The sequence below is a fragment of the Pyrus communis genome, chromosome 10 (genome assembly GCF_963583255.1).
Source record: "Pyrus communis chromosome 10, drPyrComm1.1, whole genome shotgun sequence".
In the NCBI taxonomy this organism is placed as follows: Eukaryota; Viridiplantae; Streptophyta; class Magnoliopsida; order Rosales; family Rosaceae; genus Pyrus; species Pyrus communis.
In genome coordinates, this window is record NC_084812.1 from 890,719 (window position 1) to 901,725 (window position 11,007).

Below are 11,007 nucleotides of genomic sequence, written 5' to 3' on the forward strand. Positions count from 1 at the left end.
ACATAATTTTGGCACTCCGGGTGGAATTTTTTGCGATTTGCAGAGGAAGTTGGAGCCAGAGTTTTCTAATTTATTGCATGAAGTCAAGGAGGAATGGACTCCGACAACAACTGGAGGCATACAGAAATGGGTCATTAAAACACGAGAATTATACAAGCCCGACAGAGTGCTTCCATCCCTTTGAATTTGGACCTCAACTAAGCACGCCCACTTTGTTATGTACCCATCGCACCATACTAGACTACATAAAATCAGTCAGTATGGTGGTGGCGCAGGGCGGCTGCCGCGGTGGAACAGAAAGAACTAGCCATCTCAACTCAAAGCACACGCACTATAATTCAAACACGAGAATCATCGAAACAACAAAATTCCAGCGAAAGCCTTCTTGCCAGTGCGGGAAGATCCAGCAGGAGTCACCTTCAACACGTTGAACCTCTTAGTCTCGGACAGTTGGTAAAGTACCCAAAAAATGAACAAAATGAGCACTAGCGCTTGCCAAATTACATACATAAACATGTAGTTAAAAACGAGCTAAGGTAAATCACCTGCACTGGCCGATGGTAACATGATCTCCTTCCTACACACGGAAGCATGGAGGTACGTGTGCCGGGATGTTGGAATGTCACTTTTCATATCTTAAGCAAGCGACAAGAACGAAAAAGATTTCAGAAGAGCAAACAGGTGTTGGCAAATATTAGTATTTAGGTTTCCTTTAATGTTCTGGTTTTCTGGGGCTTAGCCCATTAGTATTAGGGTTTCGGTTTCTTACATTTTGGGGTTAAGCTAAGTTTATTATAACTAGCATGCTTGTTATTCAGTTGAGAACAAGTTAGTCACAATGTAGCCTTGTAGGCTTTTGTAGCCGTTTCGGCATTCTCGTTTGTTTAATAATATTCTTATTATTTTGTAGTCTTGTTTGTTTCGCATATTCAATTTGGTATTAGAGCGGGTTCAATCCTTTGGGATTTAATTTGCTTTTGGTTGTTATCAGTTTCGTCTATTTGTGCATTTAGTTTGATATATAAAATTAAAAAAAAAAAAAAAAAAAGAAGATTGTTAAAGCTTTGTCGTGCCACGCCACTTCGCTGCTTGAATCAATTCTGCAACTATCCATTAAACTCGCTGTCCGCACCACCAAGCTCGGTCCTAGCCTAGGGCAGCCAGGGCGACCGCACAGGGCTTCAAAAAATTGAGGACACCAAAAAATTTAATTTCTATTATTTTAATGTTATGTCCATCAAGTGTATAAAAATATAAAACTGGATATTTGTCATTAGTTGTCATTTGCAGCAGTGTTTCGCTGCTTTTTTGCAATGGAAAGGAACACGGGTTCGAAACTTAAAACTGCCTATTTTTATGCATTTATTTCATCTTTGGTTTAAATAAGTAGTTATATTTCTATACGTGCCTTTGACGAAAGTGGTTTTTACAAATTCATTTTCGATTAATTACCACCCCTTGGCAAATAATAATAATAATAGTAGCCACCCAAGTTCAGATCAAAATGAGGGCCTTTTTTTTTTTTTGGAACTTTAACGAAAAGCTACCGGTACTGTTTACTTTAACAAAAAATCATATTTTTACATTAAACAATCAATTATGGTACTATTTATTTTACCCTTTATTTTGTCTTTATCGTTATAACTCAAAGTTTTCAAGCTCTTTTCATTAATTTTCTTTTTTCTTTAGCAATGATGATCTGTTTCAATATAATGTTAGGGTTTAGGGTTACATTTCTTTCTTATCCAAGAAAAATGAGTTATATTTTTAATAACATATATGTGGTATTTGGTTTTTCAATAATTTTTTTGGTTCATTCATTGTTTATAACATTATATATAAAAATTTGAGAGAAAAATATGACAATTCTTACGAGGCTTCAAGGGATAGTAAATTAGAAAATTATTCCGATAACTATAAGTTTTATACAAAAATACCTTTCATACTTTAATAGATTTTTGCATGTGAAATATTTGTGTACCCTTATCTAATTACAAACTAAAGTGTAATGTTATGGCTTATATGTGAAATCTATTTTTTCTTCATTTCTAAGTGAAAAGTCTTAAGTATGAATCTTTTAAATGACAAGTTAGATACTAAATTATAACCAACCCATCTTGTTGCTTAACATAATCCCTCACATCCTGCTACCATTTTATCAAAGAAAAGTTACATCGGCATGCACAAATATAAACACTATAACAATTGATTTTTTTTTTCTGACGTAGAATTATACTAGGCACTTTTTTTGGTATTGCCCCGACCTTAAAAATCCCAGACCGGCCCTGCGCACCACCACCAGTTGACCACTGCTTCCCTTGCCGTACCCGCATCCCCCGTCGCTGCTGCACTAGAACCGACCCACCAAGTCTGCTGTCTCGATCAGATTCCGATGACATCGCACCCCTCGCAGCCCCGCAAGCCAAAACCCGTCGCCATACCCATCTGCTCGTACCCGAACTTGCACCACCATCGGATTGCTTCGCTACTTAAACCCAGAAATCCGTCGTCGCACCCGTTGCATCGTCGCCATGCCACCAAGTCCCGCCTGCAACCTCGCCGTCTCACCACCACCTGCTGTAAACCCACATCGCTCGCCTGCTTGCGCGCCGCGCAGACCGGACCTGATAAACCCACCCTGCTTGTTACTTGTTGTCTGACCGAAACCAGATTGCGCCATAATTTGTCACTGTTCTTGATCATTGTGTTACGAAGCCCAAAAAAAAAAAAAAGGAAGGAAAAAAATAGAAAAAGAAAACAGAAGAAGAGAGGGAAAAAAAAGGGTATGGAGCCCACGATCTGTCAGCCTATTAAGATTTGTTTGAAGGCCTTTTTTGGGCCTTGTTGATTGAAGCTACTGCTGGGCTTGGTTGGTTTTGAGGCCTACACGAGTTGGCCTGTTTGGAATTGTTTTGTGACTGTCACTCGAGTGCTTGGACCTGTGACCACTCGAGTGATAGTAGCTTTTTGGTTCTCGCTGTTTGTTGCTACAATTGAGATATGGAAATCTTGTCCATTTAGTGATCGGTTCTTTCCATACTCTCAACACTGGCTAGTTAGAATCAGTTCGCTAGTTTCCCAGTTCGTTAGTCAAGTCAAGTCAAGTTTACATGCCTGCCAATCCGCCTAACGGAGCTAGTCGGCATCTGCTTGTTTGCAAACCCATGTCATATACCACCATGAGTTTGACGGGGATGTTGGAAAATATTAGTATTGAGGTTTACTTTAATGTTTGGTTTTATGGGCTTAGGCCGTTAGCAGTAGGGTTTCGGTTTCTTACCTTTTAGGGTTAGGGTTAGTTAATTATAAATAGCATGCTTGTTATTCAGTTGAGAAGAAGTTAGTCACGATGTAGCCTCTTAGGGTTTTGTAACCGTTCCGACATTCTCGTTTGTTTAATAATATTCTTATTATTTTGTAGTCTTGTTTGTTTCGCACTCTGATATTCAACTAGAGGATGATACTAGTTAATTCCCCAAAATGACAACAGATACAATAGAAAATGAAAAAAATGAATGCGAACGTTGTACCTTTGATATTTCTTGATATAATGTAGATAATTCCTTCGAACGATGATTGTTTTATTCATCTTAGCACTATGGCAAGTGCCAGCCAAGATGCGGTCCCTGATAGAAACATTTCCAGTGAAAGGGCATTTCTTATCAATGTAAGTCTCTCTAAGATGCAAAAAGCACATGTAGCCATCGTATCAGCAAATACAACACCGCACGCACCCAATACTGAGACAAGAAATAAACAGTACAACTAGGCTCAATTTGGAGTAGATCTATGAACCGACCATTGGAAATCCCAAAAAACATAAGCATATCAAGTGATTGATTTGAAATTTAAGTTATTTCATGGACTAACACTCATATATGCGCCTCTCATCAGTACAGATTGCTAATGGTTCTCGTTATCTTCGTTAGTCAATTAAGTGTTATCTTGATCCAGCTGCTTAGAGAAATGTTTGGATATAAGAAGGGCCATCGGATTGTGTTTAGGGAAACTCAGGGGTTCAGATTAGAAGTAGATCAAGAGAAATAAAATTAACCATGAAAGTGATGGTGTATTCAATTCAATTCCCTATAATCCCATCCATTCAATTATGTTCAACGGCTCATATTTCCTAACTTTTGTTCCTGATCAATTGAGCGGCTGCGATCTTCGTGGATTTATGTTTTCGAGAGACAAACAGAATCTTGATCAACATGGCAAACCACGATATATACTATATTTTCTTCTATTCCTATTAAAATCCTCATTATTACTCTCTCTCATCTCCTCTATTCAAGAGCAACGATGGAGACCAAAGAGGAGAGAAGCTTCATTGATAAGGTAATAATCAAGTGGTACCAAGATCCAGAAGTCCTCCAGATGGTGAAGAAGAGGTTAGTTTGGCCGTCCGTTGAAAGAAAACGAAGCCGGATTTTCTAATATGCTCCGGTGCAAAGTTTCCGGTGTATAAGATACACTAGATCATACTAGAATTTTCAAAAACAGGACATACAAAACATCCTCCTGTCAGATATCCAATTCAAATTTATTTAAAAAATAAAACAATTCGATCGAGTTCTAAGTCTTCCCTCATTTTGTTTGTGCCTAGGGTTTCAACAGCGACAGCGATGATGGAGATCGATAGCATGAAGGACGTCACTGCTGGTCAGAAGAAAGTCAAGTGGTTCGAGAATCCAGAGATCCTCCAAATACTGAAGAGGATCCTTGGCTGAACGAAGATGGCATGCCTGACGCCACCTCTCTCTTCAGCCGTTGCCCTAGAGGCTTTGGTAACATTTTTCTCCTCTTGTTAATATATACAACACCAACAACCGAGAGTCTTATCACAATAAGAGCCGTTCCGTTTTGCACCGTGTCTTCCGGTAGCTTCTTGTTAAGTGAAGTAGGGGATGGGGAATGCTCGGCGGCGGGAACTTTGAGCCTCTTTATCCTCCCAGTCGAAGGCTGAGGTGACAACTTTGACAGCAGAGGTGGCCAACCTTAGGACTGAGCTCGCCTCATATAAGAGTCAGATGTCACTAATTGTACAGGCCCTCAATCAGTCCGACATTCATCTCCTGGATATTCGTCCCCTGTCAACGTGCTATCCCCTCCAACCTGAGCATGCCCAGAACTCCGCCCCTTCGACCTTTGAGCTTGTCCTCAACCCCGACCCCCTATTGCCCCAATATTTCCATCCGCATGCGAATGACAACCCCGTAGATTATTTCACATTTTTTTCTTAGTTGTTTAGTCCCTTACTTTTAAAACTTTTTCCTTGTACATACATTTTATTTTTATTTTAAATAAATTATTTTTCTTTTCATTACATTTTTTATTTTAATTTAATTTATTTATTTTATTAAAAAAAATTTCTCGAATAATAGCTTCGTCGTGCATACTTTTTTGCGATAACTCACTTTCGTCGTGCAAAGTTTTTAGACACGAATATTAGTCGTCCTAGGTTTGTATCCTGGCATTTTGTACAACGCACATATTCGTTCCTAAAAATTTGGTGCGACGAATGAGGAATCGTCGCACCTTATTTTCCGCAACCAATGCTTTTGTTCATCACGCAATGTCTTTCTTCAAAATTTAATTTTGAGTGCTTGTAATTGTTGCTCCATATGATTCTACAGTAAGCAAGGCTCCTATCATTGTGTGTGATTAGTTTACTTTTGTGTTCTCGATCGCTTATATATCATTTTGCTCTTATTGGTTTGAGGGAATAAAGGCTCAAACTTCCTGACATTTTCATGATACTTCAAGAAATCCATTGAAAACTTACTAAATTGTCTAACAAATGGGCAATTTGATTCTTACTGTTGGAGGAAAGATTTGTAGTTTTCAGTTATACTGTAGAAAGGAAGAATACAGGAGAATATATATGGAGGATGACTTTTGAACGGCAACTGAAATTTAATTTTATTGCTTTCAATTTTTTATTACAACACTAGGCCAATCTTATTATTGGCTATTTTTTAATAACATTTAGACCTTTTGATAACAACTATAACTCTTGGATAAGTTCCAAGAGAGACAACTCTACATTACAGAAAGTGCATTACGTTTAACACTTACATCATTGACATGATCCTAGTTGATCTAAGGTTGTTACATATATCCTCCTTAGGTTCTTGAGTAATCCTCTCTAGTTCCTGCTGAAATCTCTTCATGGCCGAGGATGGCAAACACATTGGTACCAATATTCCATCCTCAGTGTTGTTTTTGTGTTGAACGTAGAAGCTAATCAAATCCAAGGCCTTGGCGGGTCCAGCAAATACCGCCTGTCCCCATCCAAAATTGACATCTCCAAAACCTGCACGCGTATTATCAGAAACTATTAAATAACTTCCCGTCGATGAATATTGAGGTCGCCCTCTTAGTACCAAAAGATCTGCCACTGATCTTAAGTATTCTTCATTCATGGTAGCTTTAGCGTTCTTCACCAACTCCAAAGCATATCCTAGTGGATTTTTGCATAGAGGTTCAGCCTTTGACACTGCAGCTGGAAATGCAAATGCATTGCCATAGTATCCCAAGGGAAGTCGTACATTGTGGTGCTTTCCCCGTGCATTGACAATGCATGAAACTCGAACAGCCTGTTTTGGATTAATTTTAAGTGCAAGAGTGCGACATTTCCACAAACAAGCTGTGATCAAGTCAAATGTGGAGCAAGTGGAAATTAGGTGGGGTGGAATCTGTTTTCGAAGGACTCTCATCTCCTTGGCACCAAAGTAGAAAGATTGTTGAACCATGTTTGACTGGTTACCGAATGCGTATGAGTCATCAGAATGATCAATCACATCTTCATATTCATGATGAGCACATGTAATTCTTGGTGGATCTCGAGCGAACAAGAGCTCTCTCTCCCACACTGGTAGAATAGATGGTGCATGTGCGCCTCTTGCCATCTCCGCAATGGCGGTCAGGAACAGGAGCAATCCAGTTGCATCACACATTGTGTGGTTTAGGCGCAATGCAAGTATAAAACCTCCACATGTAAGACAGGTCACCTGCATATTGCAAAAGTTAGTTACTAGACTTTTTTCTTGATCATCATATTCGTGCTAGTTAACAATTCTTTAGAAGAAAAGACAAAAAAAAAAAAAACCCCTTCTAAATTAGATAATCTAATTAGGAATAAAAAATTTCGTAAAAATTAGGAATAAAATTCAAGAAAGATGGAGTCTCTTTGAAAGAGTCTCGTGCATGTTGTAGTTACTTGAAATAGTCTTTAAATATAGAAGAATTTAGACAAAACGCTTATAAAAGAAAAAAATTTATACAGAAGACAAAGAGGACAACATGACGACAGGCCAAAAACCTAGAAGAAGAACGGCAAAGGAAAACTTACACAATAAAGGTGATGTGAGACTGGTAGAAAGCCTAGGACCTAATCATGTAGAAATATAATTTCCTCAATTCGATGTGTATACAAATTTTACAATGCATAGGGTTAAACTTAAGGATTGTTGAAGAAAAATTAGTTTCGAAAAATAATGAAAAGCGTTTCATAATCTTTTCTTTTCAAAACCACCTAATGACTTTCTTTAATCATAAGAACAAAGAGGTGTGGTAGTATCGTAGATAAGTTCAAGTTTGGGTGTGGTGGCAGTATGATAAATTTTCGTTTATGACAAGGGTTGCCAATTTTATGAAAAAGTTAAAAACAGTTGCGGTGCCACCAAACTTCAACTTATTTACAATATTGTTAGCGCTTTCTTGTTTATGCCCTTATTTGTCATTAAAAATTTCATATGTTATTGATTGCACTAATTTCTTACAAAAAATCTTTGGGGTGTGTATGCGACCTTAACGCAAAAAACACTACTCATAGCCTTAACCTACTTCAAATTTTTTGTAAAGAATTAATGGCTATGACCAAATATGAATACGAAACACTAAATAACATGTAATTGATAATTAATTGACTCACTTGAACCAGCAGCAAAGGACAACCAATAATTCCATCAGAGCTTGGAAAATTAAATAAGAACTCCTCTAAGAGTGGACAAGGGGGTAGAATTTTGTCTCCTAGTTGCTCAAGTGTGACATTAGCAGAAGCCTCGACGAACAAGATACCTTCACCATTGCAATTGACCACGAGCTTTCTGTTAGGCCCTTCCCTAAGCCTTCCAGCTAAAGGGTAGTAATACACTAATGCTCTACTTAAGGCTTCCCTAATCACCTTAACGGGATTACGATTTTTATTAAGTGAAGGGTTGTCTTTGTAGCACATTATGATTGGAACATGAAATCTCAAGAATTCTTGGTCGTCAATATCTGAGAGAAACTTTGTTTCTTGAGGCGTTGGCTTTGCCGGAGTTATAAGTTCCGGTTGCAATCGTTTCACCTGAAGTACTGAGAGTGACATCACTTCAGTAACGAGCTTAAGAACTAGCAGAAGATCAAAGGATTTGGAACTTTTATTTTGTGGTATGCATGCTAACTAAAAGTTGATAGTCAGTACTTATATAGCGTTATGCAGATGCTCTAGGGTTCCCGAATCTTTTGTCCAAGTTTCCACCTGTTGTGAATGTGATTCTTTTCTTTTCCATTAAAAATGTTGTTAGAAAGTAACGTTTAAATCACGCAATCAACATGGACTGCAAAGAAAAACATGTTGAGAGCCATGTGCATGGAACCATTTCACAGTTCACACCACAGAATCGTACATATACATTAATACTGAATTTCATTTCAACATCAGAAAACTGAATACTAACAGGGATATGAGGACAGGTGTTCGGTAGAAAACCTCTGATAGGAATGGAAGGAAAAAGGCCAACATCGTTCGTACCTGCCCCGGTTCCAGCTGTGACTTTTGTAAAACATCCATTAGTCGTCTGCTATAAAGGAAAACATTGTTGGGACTTGGGAGCACGTCAAGTGTTGGGCTATAGAGGAAAACATTGTTGGGAGCACGTCAAGTGTTGGGCTATGAAGGAAAACATTGTTGGGAGCACGTCAAGTGTTGGGCTATGAAGGAAAACATTGTTGGCATATTAGCACGGGAGAATATTGTTACACATGGCGTGGAGCACGTCAAGTATTGAACTTCACACATGAGATAATCTACTCTGATAAAAGTTGAGGTTCCATCACCACTTAGTACTACAGTTTAGTGGTTATTCACTTGTAAGTGAGAGATTTTAGGTTCAATTCTCATCAAAGGCGAATTTGAACCACAGTATTATTAGTCAATTGTGAGTCATAGCTCATCCTCTTTCCCTCAGTGTAGATAATGTCGTTTGTTAAACCAAAAAAGAGAGTAGTTGAGGTTCCATTATAAAACTAATTGACAATATGAAGAGTAACTCAATTATTTATGAGCACATGCAAAGTCATTCCCTTACCTAATATGAGATCTATACTCTCAACATTTCACTGTTAAGCAAATCTGTAAAAAAACAAAATGGAACAAATAATTCAATCACTTGACAAAACAGAACTCACTGAAGACAATATTATGTTTGTTAAAAATGGAGCTTCTGATTACACCCAACTTTTATCTCCTCACCCAACGAACTTTTTTTACTCTACAAGATTTTAAAAACTTAACATCTACTCTCCGTACCAACCAAATCTTCCAAAATTACCCCTTCCAAATCCTTCTCTATCTTACACGATATATCTTCTCATCCAACAACCTCCCCTTTAATACGGGGCTGCCGAACCCACTTTCCTCCATCAATATTCGGTTCTTCATCAAGCTATGCACACTCTTTTGAGAATTATAATAGCTCTTTGCAACTACTTGTGAATTATGTCTTTATTTGCGTTCATTTAAGTTGGTGGTTAGCCATCCAATTGTTCTTCCCCATCAATTTTTAGAAGAAATCAAACCAAACTAGACTTGAGTGTTCATATATTCATTGGAGTTTAATATAACAATACGTAAAATTCCATCACTAAGAAGTAAGAAGCCAAATTGTATCAAGACTTTGTAACAGCAGCATGAAGGCCAGGAGTCGACTTGGAGGAGAAGATCGCGAGCGGGTTCAGCTAGCATTGGTTAACCGAACCCCCGATTCCATGTTCATAGTTATCGGCTAATCCTCAACTCTTATGTTCGATGCTTAACTTCCGAACATTGAACTTTTTGTCAAATTTTGTGTTCAGCATGTTCAAATACATGATTCAATCTAGTTGTATTTTATTTAAGAAAACAGAAACAAAACCAAGAGGATTTCAGAGAAAAGTGACAGCATGTTCAAATACATGATTCAAACGTCACTTACATACTTTAATGATTAAGGGTTTTGGTCACGATACCACCTTACATCTCATTTAATTTAGCTAGCTAACAAAGGCCTTCAAGACCCCAGTTGTTCTAAGCTAATCTAAACCTCACACCAAAGCAAACCTATCTCAGCCCTACACTTGTAATTTTGAACTGAGTCAACATATTTGGCCGTTACAAATTTAGAAATAACTAAGCCATTACTTTTGTTTAATACAAAAAATTGGAAGCTAGAAACCAGTTTAGGCATCAACACTCTCCTTCAAATTGTTTCTAGCTTTGACACCAAGCAAATCCCTGAGGTATACAAAACTCTCTTTTAGCGTACCCTTAGTAAATAATAATATATAACCAGTTTGATCTTCATATTTGCAATAGATAAATAATCTCAACTAAAATTCCAAATGAGGATTCAAGAACGGTTTCAATCATACTACGTAATAGTGAAGAACAAAATGAAATAGAGAAAAAAGAACAAAAGACTCACGATATAATTCATGGGCACACAACCGATTAAAGAACCATTGAGAAATAAGTACTTTTACAAGACTCAACAAGACAGACATCTACTACACTTGAAATTTTCTCTTGTACTTTTAATCATGTAGCACGATGCACTTAGCAAGTTCTGCTCACGACTAAAGAGATTGCACTCAACTTCGTCACATAGATGGACGCAACTTCTTCACCCAAATGAATATGATGAATAATGTGAGAGGTATGAAGTGTTTCACTAAGATCACTCTTCTAACCTATCACTCAAG

The 11,007-nt window shown here is 37.8% G+C and overlaps 1 pseudogene; it reads right to left on the reverse strand.

The window, feature by feature from the left end:
• Window positions 1-5,895: 5,895 nt before the first annotated feature.
• On the reverse strand, window positions 5,896-8,494 carry LOC137748607 (alcohol acyl transferase 1 allele GSa-like; annotated as a pseudogene).
• Window positions 8,495-11,007: the final 2,513 nt, after the last annotated feature.